Source organism: Triticum urartu, chromosome 2, assembly GCF_003073215.2.
Source record: "Triticum urartu cultivar G1812 chromosome 2, Tu2.1, whole genome shotgun sequence".
Taxonomy (NCBI): domain Eukaryota; kingdom Viridiplantae; phylum Streptophyta; class Magnoliopsida; order Poales; family Poaceae; genus Triticum; species Triticum urartu.
This window is the reverse complement of record NC_053023.1, coordinates 395,893,979-395,905,058: the sequence shown is the minus strand read 5'-3', so window position 1 is coordinate 395,905,058 and position 11,080 is coordinate 395,893,979.

Genomic DNA, 11,080 nt, shown 5'->3' with positions numbered 1-11,080 from the left:
TGATGTGTCATGCATGCTGACATGGACAGTGTAGCGCTGATGTGTCATGCGTGGTGATGTGGACAATGTGCATGTGGAGAGAATTGGTAGTAGTGGGGATTAAATTCTTAAGAATATAGGATAAGTTAGTCCCAAAAATAATATAAAATATCATATTAATGCATATAAAACATCCAAAACAAATAATATAATAGCATGGAACAATAAAAAATTATAGATACGTTGGAGATGTATCAAGCATCCCCAAGCTTAATTCCTACTCGTCCTCGAGTAGGTAAATGATAAAAATAGAATTTTTGATGTGGAATGCTACCCGACATATTTATCCAAAACTTGAAAACTTCAAAACACAAAACTCAATAGAAAACTCATGAGATCTGTTAGTATAAGAAAATAAATCACCACTTTTTGGTACTATTGTGAACTAATTCTTTATTTATATTGGTGTAATATCTACTGTATTCCAACTTCTCCATGGTTCATACCCCTCGATACTACCCATAGATTCATCAAAATAAGCAAACAACACATAGAAAACAGAATCTGTCAAAAAACAGAATAGCTTGTAGTAATCTGTAAACTTTGTATACTTCTGTAATTCCAAAAATTCTTAAAAATTAGGACAACAGAGGCAATTCATATATCAATCTTGTATGAAAAACTAGGATTTTATCATGTTCCAGCAGCTCAGATCAATTATATTTCTAGGCGCAAAAGTTTCTATTTTTAGCAAGATCAAATCAACGATACACCAAAGTATCCGAAAGGCTTTACTTGGATCAAACACTAATTAAAAACACCAAAACACAATTACTAAAGAGGTAATAATGTGTATTTATTGAAAAATAAAACCAAAAACATTAAAATAAAATAAAATTGGGTTGCCTCCCAACAAGCGCTATTGTCTAACGCCCCTAGCTAGGCATAAAACATAGGTCTATGTATTGTCAGCTTTGGTATGCAATCCATAAGTAGCTCTCATAATAGCTTCATATGGCAATTTATTTTTCTTTCTTGGAAAGTGTTCATGCCCTTCCTTAACGGAAATTGAAATCTAATGTTTCTTTCTTTCATGTCAATAATTGCACCAATTGTTCTAAGGAAAGGTCTACTAAGAATAATAGGACATGTAGGATTGCAATCTATATCAAGCACAATGAAATCTACACACACATAATTCCTATTTGAAACAATAAGAACATCATTAATTCTTCCCATAGGTTTCTTAATAGTGGAATCCGCTAGATGCAAATTCAAAGAACAATCTTCAAATTCACGGAAACCTAGCACATCACATATAGTTCTTAGAATCGTGGAAACGCTAGCACCCAAATCACACAAAGCATGGCACTCATAATCTTTAATTTTAATCTTAATTGTAGGTTCCCACTCATTACAAATCTTTCTAGGGATTGAAACTTCCAATTCAAGTTTTTCTTCAAAAGATTTCATCATAACATCAACGATATGTTTAGTAAAAGCTTTATTTTTATTATAAGCATGAGGAGAATTCAACATGGATTGCAACAAGGAATGCAATATATCAAAGAGCAATTGTCATAATTAAAGTCCTTGAAATCTAAAAGAGTGGGTTCATCGCTACTTAAAGTTTTGACCTCTCCAATCCCACTTTTATCAATTTTTGCATTAAGATCTATAAACTCTGAATCATTGGGACACCTTCTAGCTAAAGTTCACTCATCTCCAGTCCCATATTTATCAATATTTATATTAGAAAACAATGATTTAATAGGAGTTACACCAATCACTTTAAGATCTTCATCATTATTATCACAAGAAATCGAAGAAAATGCTTTTACAAACCAATCTCTCTTAGCACGCATCCTAGAGGTTCTTTCTTTGTACTAATCAATAGAAATTTTAATAGCTTTCAGAGATTCATTAATATCATACTTGGGTGGCATAGATCTAATTTTCAAAGAATCAATCTCATGAGAAATTCTATCAACGTTCCTAGCCAAATCATCAATCTTAAGCAATTTTTCTTCAACCATAGCATTGAAAACCTTTTGTGAATTAATAAATTCTTTAATATTGTTCTCAAGATCAGAGGGCATCTTATTATAATTTACATAAGAATTTTTTAGGAATTACCATAATTATTAGAGGAATTACTAGGAAACTTCCTAGTTTTGAAATTACCTCTGTACGCGTTATTACTAAAATTATTCCTACCAACAAAATTCACATCCATAGATTCATTATAGTTCTCAATCAAAGTATACAAAGGCATATCATTAGGATCAATAGGAGCACTCCTACTAGCAAACAATTTCATAAGTTCATCCATCTTTCCACTCAAAGTATTAATTTCTTCAATCGCATGCAGTTTTTTACTAGTGGAAGATCTTTCAGTATGCCATTGAGAGTATTTAGCCATAATATTATCTAGGAGTTTAGTAGATTCTCCTAATGTGATTTCCATAAAAGTACCTCCCGCAGCCGAATCTAAAAGATTTCTAGATGCAAAATTCAATCCGACATAAAAAATTTGTATGATCATCCATAAACTTAAACCATGAGTAGGGCAATATCTTATCATCAATTTCGGCCTCTCCCAAGATTGTGCAACATGTTCATGATCAAGTTGCTTAAAATTCATTATATCATTCCTAAGGGAGATGGTCTTAGCGGGAGGAAAATACTTGGAAATAAAAACATCTTTACACTTATTCCATGAATCAATACTATTTTTAGGCAAAGATGAAGACCAAGTTTTAGCACGATCTCGTAGTGAGAATGGAAATAGCTTCAATTTAACAATATCATTATCCACATCTTTTTTATTTTGCATTTCACACAGCTCAACGAAATTATTTAGGTGGGATGCGGCATCTTCACTAGGAAGGCCGAAAAATTGATCTTTCATAACAAGATTCAGCAAAGCGGCATTAATTTCATAAGATTCCGCACTAGTGGCGGGAGCAATCGGAGTAATAATAAAATCATTATTATTAGTATTGGAAAAGTTACACAACTTGGTATTTTCTTGAGACATCGTGACAAAGCAAGCAATCTAGCACACTAGCAAACGAAAAGCAAACAAAAAGACGAACGGAAGAAGAGCGAAAAAAGGGCAAATCTTTTTGTGTTTTTCTGAAATCGTTTTAGAAGTGGGGGAGGGGAAAATGAGAGGCAAATGGCAAATAATGTAATGCAAGAGATGAGAGTTTATGGTGGGTACTTGGTAGGCTTGATGTAGATCTCCCCGGCAACGGCGCTAGAAATTCTTCCTACTACTTCTTGAGCTTGTGTTGGCTTTTCCCTTGAAGAGGAAAGGGTAATGCAGCAAAGTAGAGATAAGTATTTCCCTCAGTTAAGAACCAAGGTATCAATCCAGGAGGAGATACACGCAAGTCTCCAATCTATGCACCTGCACAAACAATCAAACACTTGCACATAACGCGATAAAGGGGTTGTCAATCCCTTCACGGTCACTTGCAAAGGTGAGATCTGATAGACATAGATATAAAATCTTACTACAACGTAAAACAAAGTAAAATTAAATAAATTGCAGCAAGGTATTTTTGGGGTTTTTTGGTTTATAGATCTGAAAATATATTATGGAAAATAGACCCCGGGGCCATAGGTTTCACTAGAGGCTTCTCTCTTGAAGGAAAATAATATGGTGGGTGAACAAATTACTGTCGAGCAATTGATAGAAAAGCGCAAAGTTATGACGATATCCAAGGCAATGATTATGAATATAGGCATCATGTTCGTGTCAAGTAGACAGACTCCTGCCTGCATCTACTACTATGACTGCACACATCGACCGCTATCCGGCATTCATGTAGAGTATTAAGTTCATAAGAACGGAGTAACGCCTTAAGTAAGATGACATGATGTAGAGGGATAAACTCAAGCAATATGATGGAAACCCCATATTTTTACCCTTGATGGCAACAATACAATGTGTGCCTCGCTACCCCTACTTTTTCACTGGGTGAGGACATAACAAGATTGAACCCAAAACTAAGCACCTCTCCCATTGCAAGAAGAACCAATCTAGTTCGCCAAACCAATGTAATAATTCGAAGAGAAATACAAAGATATCAAATCATGCATATAAGAATTCAGAGAAGATTCAAGTAATATTCATAGATAAACTCATCATAAATCCACAATTCATTGGATCTCGACAAACACACCAAAAAATAATATTACATCGGATAGATCTCCAAGAACAACGAGGAGAACATGGTATTGAGGATCAAAGAGAGAGAAGAAGTCGTCTAGATAGTAGCAATGGACCCGTAGGTCTGTGGTAAACTACTCACGCTTCATCGGAAGGGCAATAGAGTTTATGTAGAAGCCCTTTGTGATCGAATGCCCATCCGACAGGTTGCCGGAAAAGGCCCCAAGATGGGATCTCACGGGTACAGATGGTTACGGTGGCTGATACGTCTCCAACGTATCTACTTTTCCTAACGCTTTTCCTCTTGTTTTGGACTCTAATTTGCATGATTTCAATGAAACTAACCCCGGACTGACGATGTCTTCAGCAGAACTACCATGGTGTTGCTTTTGTGCAGAAATAAAATTTCTCGGAATGGAACAAAACTTTGCAAGGATTATTTATACATTAAATAAGAATTTCTAGAGCCAAGATCCACCGGAGAGGGGCACCTGGGTGGGCACAACCCACCAGGGTGCGCCCCCACTCCTGGCGTGGCCTGGTGGGTTGCCCCACCTGGTGGCCCCACAGACCCTGAAACCAACGCTATAAAATCCTATTTTCGGAGAAAAAATGAGGGAGAAAGAATTATCACGATCCACGAGACGGAGCCGCCGCCAAGCCCTGTTCTTCCTCGGGAGGGCAGATCTGGAGTCCGTTTGGGGCTCCGGAGAGGGGGATCTTCGTTCTTCATCATCACCAACCCTTCTCCATTGCTAATTCCATGATGCTCCCCACCGGGAGTGAGTAATTCCTTCATAGGCTCGCTGGTCGGTGAGGAGTTGGATGAGATTCATCATGTACTCAAGTTAGTTTTGTTAGGGCTTGATGCCTAGTATCCACTATGTTCTTATATTGATGTTGCTATGACTTTGCCATGCTTAATGCTTGTCACTTTGGGCCCGGGTGCCATGATTTCAGATCTGAACCGTTTATGTTATCACCATTATATCCATGTTCTAGATCCGATCTTGCAAGTTATAGTCACCTACTACGTGTTATGATCCGGTAACCCCGGAGTGAGTATAACTGGGACTTCTTCCGGTGATCACCGTAGTTTGAGGAGTTCATGTATTCACCATGTGTTAATGCTTTGTTCCGGTTCTCTAGTAAAAGGAGGCCTTAATATCCCTTAGTTTCCAATATGGACCCCACTGCCACGGGAGGGTAGGACAGAAGATGTCCTGCAAGTTCTTTTAATAAAGCACGTATGACTATTTACAGAATACATGCCTACATTATATCGATGAACTGGAGCTAGTGCCTTATCGCCCTAGGTTATAACTGTCTCATGATGAATATCATCCAACAAGTCACCGATCCAATGCCTACGAATTTATCCTATATTGTTCTTGCTAAGTTACTACTGCTATCGTCACAGTTACACTTGCTACCAAATTAACGCTATCATTGTTACCGTTACCGTTGCTGGTGCTATGCTACCTCTTGAGCACTTCGTTGATTTTCCCTTGAAGATGAAAGGGTGATGCAGTAAAGCAGCGTAAGTATTTCCCTCAGTTTTTGAGAACCAAGGTATCAATCCAGTAGGAGACCACGCGTGAGTCACCTCGTACCTACACAAACAAATAAGAACCTCGCAACCAACTCAATAAAGGGGTTGTCAATCCCTTCACGGCCAATTGCAAGAGTGAGATATGATAGAGATGATGATAATAAGATAAACATTTTTGGTATTTTTCTGATATAGATTGAAAGGAAAGATTTCAAAATAAAGTAGATTGGAAACTTGTATGATGGAGAATAGACCCCGGGGCATAGGTTTCACTAGTGGTTTCTCTCAAGAAAGCATAAGTATTACGGTGGGTGAACAAATTACTGTCGAGCAATTGATAGAAAAGCGAATAATTATGAGAATATCTAGGCATGATCATGTATATAGGCATCATGTCCGAGAAAAGTAGACCAAAACGATTCTGCATCTACTACTATTACTCCACACATCGACCGCTATCCAGCATGCATCTAGAATATTGAGTTCATAAGAACAGAGTAACGCCTTAAGCAAGATGACATGATGTAGAGGGACAAACTCATGCAATATGATGTAAACCCTATCTTTTTATCCTCGATGGCAACAATACAATACGTGTTGGTTCGCTTTCTATCACTGGGATCGAGCACCGCAAGATTGAACCCAAAGCTAAGCACTTCTCCCATTGCAAGAAAGATCAATCTAGTAGGCCAAACCAAACTGATAATTCGAAGAGACTTGCAAAGATAAACCAATCATACATAAAAGAATGCAGAGGAGATTCAAATATTGTTCATAGATAAACTTGTCATAAACCCACAATTCATCGGATCTCGACAAACACACCACAAAAGAAGATTACATCGAATAGATCTCCAAGAGAATCGAGCAGAACTTTGTATTGAGATCCAAAGAGATAGAAGAAGCCATCTAGCTACTAGCTATGGACCCGAAGGTCTGAAGTAAACTACTCACACATCATCGGAGGGGCCATGGAGTTGATGTAGATGCCCTCCGTGATCAATGCCCCCTCCGGCGGAGCTCCGAAAAAGGCCCCAAGATGGGATCTCTTGGGTACAGAAGGTTGTGGCGATGGAAATAGGGTTTCGTGGTGCTCCTGGATGTTTGCGGGGTATATGGATATATATAGGAGGAAGAAGTACGTCGGTGGAGCAACGAGGGGCCCACGAGGGTGGAAGGCGCACCCAGGGGGTGGGCGTGCCCCCTGCCTCGTGGCCGCCTCGTTGATTGCTTTACGTCCACTCCAAGTCTCCTGGATCATGTTTGTTCCAAAAATAACGCTCTCAAAGGTTTCATTCCGTTTGGACTCCGTTTGATATTCCTTTTCAGCGAAACTCTAAAATAGGAAAAAAACATCAATTTCGGCTGGGCCTCCGGTTAATAGGTTAGTCCCAAAAATAGTATAAAAGTGTAAAAATAAGCCCATTAACATCCAAAATAGATAATATAATAGCATGGAGCAATCGAAAATTATAGATACGTTGGAGACGTATCATGCTACTATTATCAAAACTATCATACTACTTTGCTACTGATCACTTTCCTGTAGATAATTAATCTCCAGGTGTGGTTGAATTGACAACTCAGCTGCTAATACCTTCAAATATTCTTTGGCTCCCCTTGTGTCGTATCAATAAATTTGGGTTGAATACTATACCCTCGAAAACTATTGTGATCCCCTACAATTGTGGGTTATCAAGACCTTTTTCTGGCATCGTCGCTGGGGAGCATAGCTATATTTGTTGAGTCAATTGGGATTATTATCATATTATCACTATGAAGAATTTGAAGGTTGCTAAAACTAAGATATTTCCCTCAAAGATGAGGGGAGGTAAGGAACTGCCATCCAGTTCCGCTTTATATTCACCTTCTGTTATAAGTAAACTTGCACACCACCACATGCTATTAATTCTGATATGTCGCAAGTTATTGATGATGCTACTTCTGCTATGGATAATTCTTATGATGATGCTAGTACCTTGCTTGATAATGATGATGTGCCACTTGGTGAATTTCTTGATAAAAAAATTGCTAGAGTTATACAACATGATGTTGTTGAATCTGATGATGAGCTTGAAACTGATTCTCCTTAAACACCTACTAGAAATAGTCTTCCTAGATATGAATTGCCTAAGGTACTGGAAGGTTTTGTTATGAGTGAAGAAACAACTAGAGATATTCTTGCTTGCAGAGATAGAGATGATCTAGAGAAATTATTATGCAAGTATAAAGAAAAATCTCTCAATGCCAGAATGAAATGTGATCCTAAGTTTGGTACTTCACCTATCTTTATTGATGACAAGGATTAATTCTCTATCGACCAAGAGTTAATTACTTTGGTTAAATTTGATCCTTTCCATGGTTATGAAACTGAAACTGTTATGGCACATCTTACTAAGTTGAATGACATATCCACCCTTTTTACTCATGGTGAGAAAACTCGCTATTACTTTATTCTCAAATTATTTCCTTTCTTATTAAAGGGTGATGCTAAAGCTTGGTACAATACTCTCGCTCCTGGTTGTGTGCGTAGTCCCAGGATATGAATTATTACTTTTATGAAAAATATTTTCCTACTCATAAGAAACAAGCTGCCTTACAGGAAATATTTAACTTTGTGCAAATCAAAGAACAGAGTCTCCCACAAGCTTGGGTGAGGCTTTTCCAATTACTTAATGCTTTGCCTGATCATCATCTTAAGAAAAATGAAATACTTGATATCTTCTATAATGGACTAACCGACGCTTCTAGGGATTTCCTAGATAGTTGTGCTGGTTGTGTTTTCAGGGAACGAACTGTTGGCCAAGCTGAAGAGCTATTAAATAATATATTGAAAAATTATGATGATTGGGCTATTCCTGAACTACCGGCTAAACCCACTCCGAAGAAGAGGGGTATATTATATCTCAGTCTGGAAGATATGCAAGAGGCAAAGAAATCTATGAAGCAAAAAGGTATTAAAGCTGAGGATATTAAAATTTTACCTCCTAATGAAGAAATACATGGGCTTAATACACCACCACCTCCTAAGGTGGTAGAGGTAAATTCTCTTATGAAGTTCATTGATGATGAAAATCCTCACAATATGCATCCTAGTCAATGCCTTTATGAGTTTGGAAATTATATTAGAAAACAAGATCACTTCAATGCAAATGTTATGAAACAATTGAAATACAATTCTGATATGATTGCTCGCTTGTGTGACTTGTTATTTAGAGTATAAAATGATGTTAGAGGCTTTGGAAAGCATGCTTCTATGGTTAAAACTCAGTTGGAACAAGTTGCTAAATCCTAAAGAGAATTTCTTGATGGAATGAATAATAATATGCATGACTTTGCTGTCAGAGTTGCAACTAGAGGAGGTACAATGACTCAGGAACCACTTTATCCTGAGGGGCACCCAAAAAGAATTGAACAAGATTTACAAAGAGCTAACACCAGTGCACCTAATCCTTCTAGAAAGAAAAAGAAAAATGATAGGACTTTGCATGCTCCTAGTGAACCTGAAATAGAGAAACCTCCTGATAATAATAATGAAACTTCTATCTCTGATGCTGAAACTCAGTCTGGTAATGAACACTCACCTAGGGATAATGAAAAGGATAATGCTGATGTTCATGAAGACTCCCTACCGAATAATAAGGAACCAGACAATGATGTTGAGATAGAACCACCTGTTGATCTTGATAACCCACAACCTAAGAATGAAAGGTATGATAAAAGAGACTTCATTGCTAGAAAACACGGTAAAGAAAGAGAACCATGGGTTCAAAAACCTATGCCTTTTCCACCTAAGTCAAGTAAAAAGAATGATGATGAAGAATTTGAATGCTTTGTTGAAATGCTGAGGCCAGTCTTTTTGCGTACTCGCTTGACTGATATCTTGAAAATGCCTCCTTATGCAAAGTATATGAAAGACATCATCACAAATAACAGAAAAATTCCGGAAGCTGAAATATCCACTATGCTTGCTAATTATACTTTTAAAGATGGAGTACCTAAAAAACTTGGAGATCCAGGAATTCCAACTATACCTAGCTCTATCAAAAAGAATTATGTGAAAACTGCTTTGTGTGATTTAGGAGCTGGTGTTAGTGTTATGCATTTATCTTTATATAAAAGACTTGATTTGAATAAACTCACACCTACTGAAATATCTTTGCAAATGGCTGATAAATCAACTGCCATACCTATCAGTATCTGTGAGGATGTGTCCGTTGCTGTTGCTAATGTTACTATTTTGATTGACTTTCTTATACTTGAGATGCCCGAGGACGACAACATGTCGATTATCCTTGGTAGACCCTTCTTGAATACTGCAGGGGCTGGTATTGATTGCAACAAAAGCAAGATCACTTTTCATATCAATGGTAATGAGCATACGGTGCACTTTCCGAAGAAACAATTCCAAGTGAATGGTATTAATGTTATTGAAAAATCTCCGACAGTCACTATTGGAAGTTTTCAAATACCTCTACCTACTATCAAAAAGAAATATGAAATGCTTATTGTTGGGGGCATTCATATCCCCATTGAGGTAACTTAGTGATTTACGAAAGTTCTTCGATTTCATGCTAATCGGAAGTGGTTGTTAATAAGACTTGATCAACCTTATTAATGGATCATTTTTGAACGGTATGAAGTTGATGAATTTAGTAAGCACTACTTTCTGTCGCTACTTGTTATTCTCTGTTTTTATTAGTTCAATAAAAAAATGACATATTTTGTTTGTTTTCTGATTTTCCCGTGCAATAAAAAAATGACCCAAAAATAAAAGTTCTCAGAATGCCTTGAAAATTTAATATGATTTTTTGAATATTTAAGAATTTTTTATGCAAATAACATTAGAGGGAGGTGCACCAGGTGGGCACAACCCAGCTAGGCGCGCTAGGACCCCCAGGCGTGCCTTGGTGGGTTGTGGTCCCCACGTGGCCCTCCTCACTTATCTCTTTACACCACATCATCACCTACCTCCAGAAAAAATATCTCCATTGCTCTCTCTCTCCCGTGTTCTTGCCCTCAAGCCCGCGGATTTCGATCTCTTTGCTCGAAGCTCCATTTCCGAAACTGTTTCGGGGGATTGTTGCTTGGTATGTGACTCCACCGTTTGTCCAATTAGTTTTTATTTTAGTGGTTTATATTTTGAATAATTAGCTACTCTTGGTGTTGCTGTAGATGATCTTGCATGTTGAATTCTTAGTGTTCTAAGTACTTTGAATGCTTGCTATGGCCTCTATGTATCCCTATGAGTAGTTGGTATCATTTTTGTGAAGCTTTGTTGAGAAAATTTTGTGGGCTAATAAATTTCAGAATTTTGTTCATAGGAAAATCACGAATATCTTTAGGAAGTTTGGCTCCAAGAAGAACTC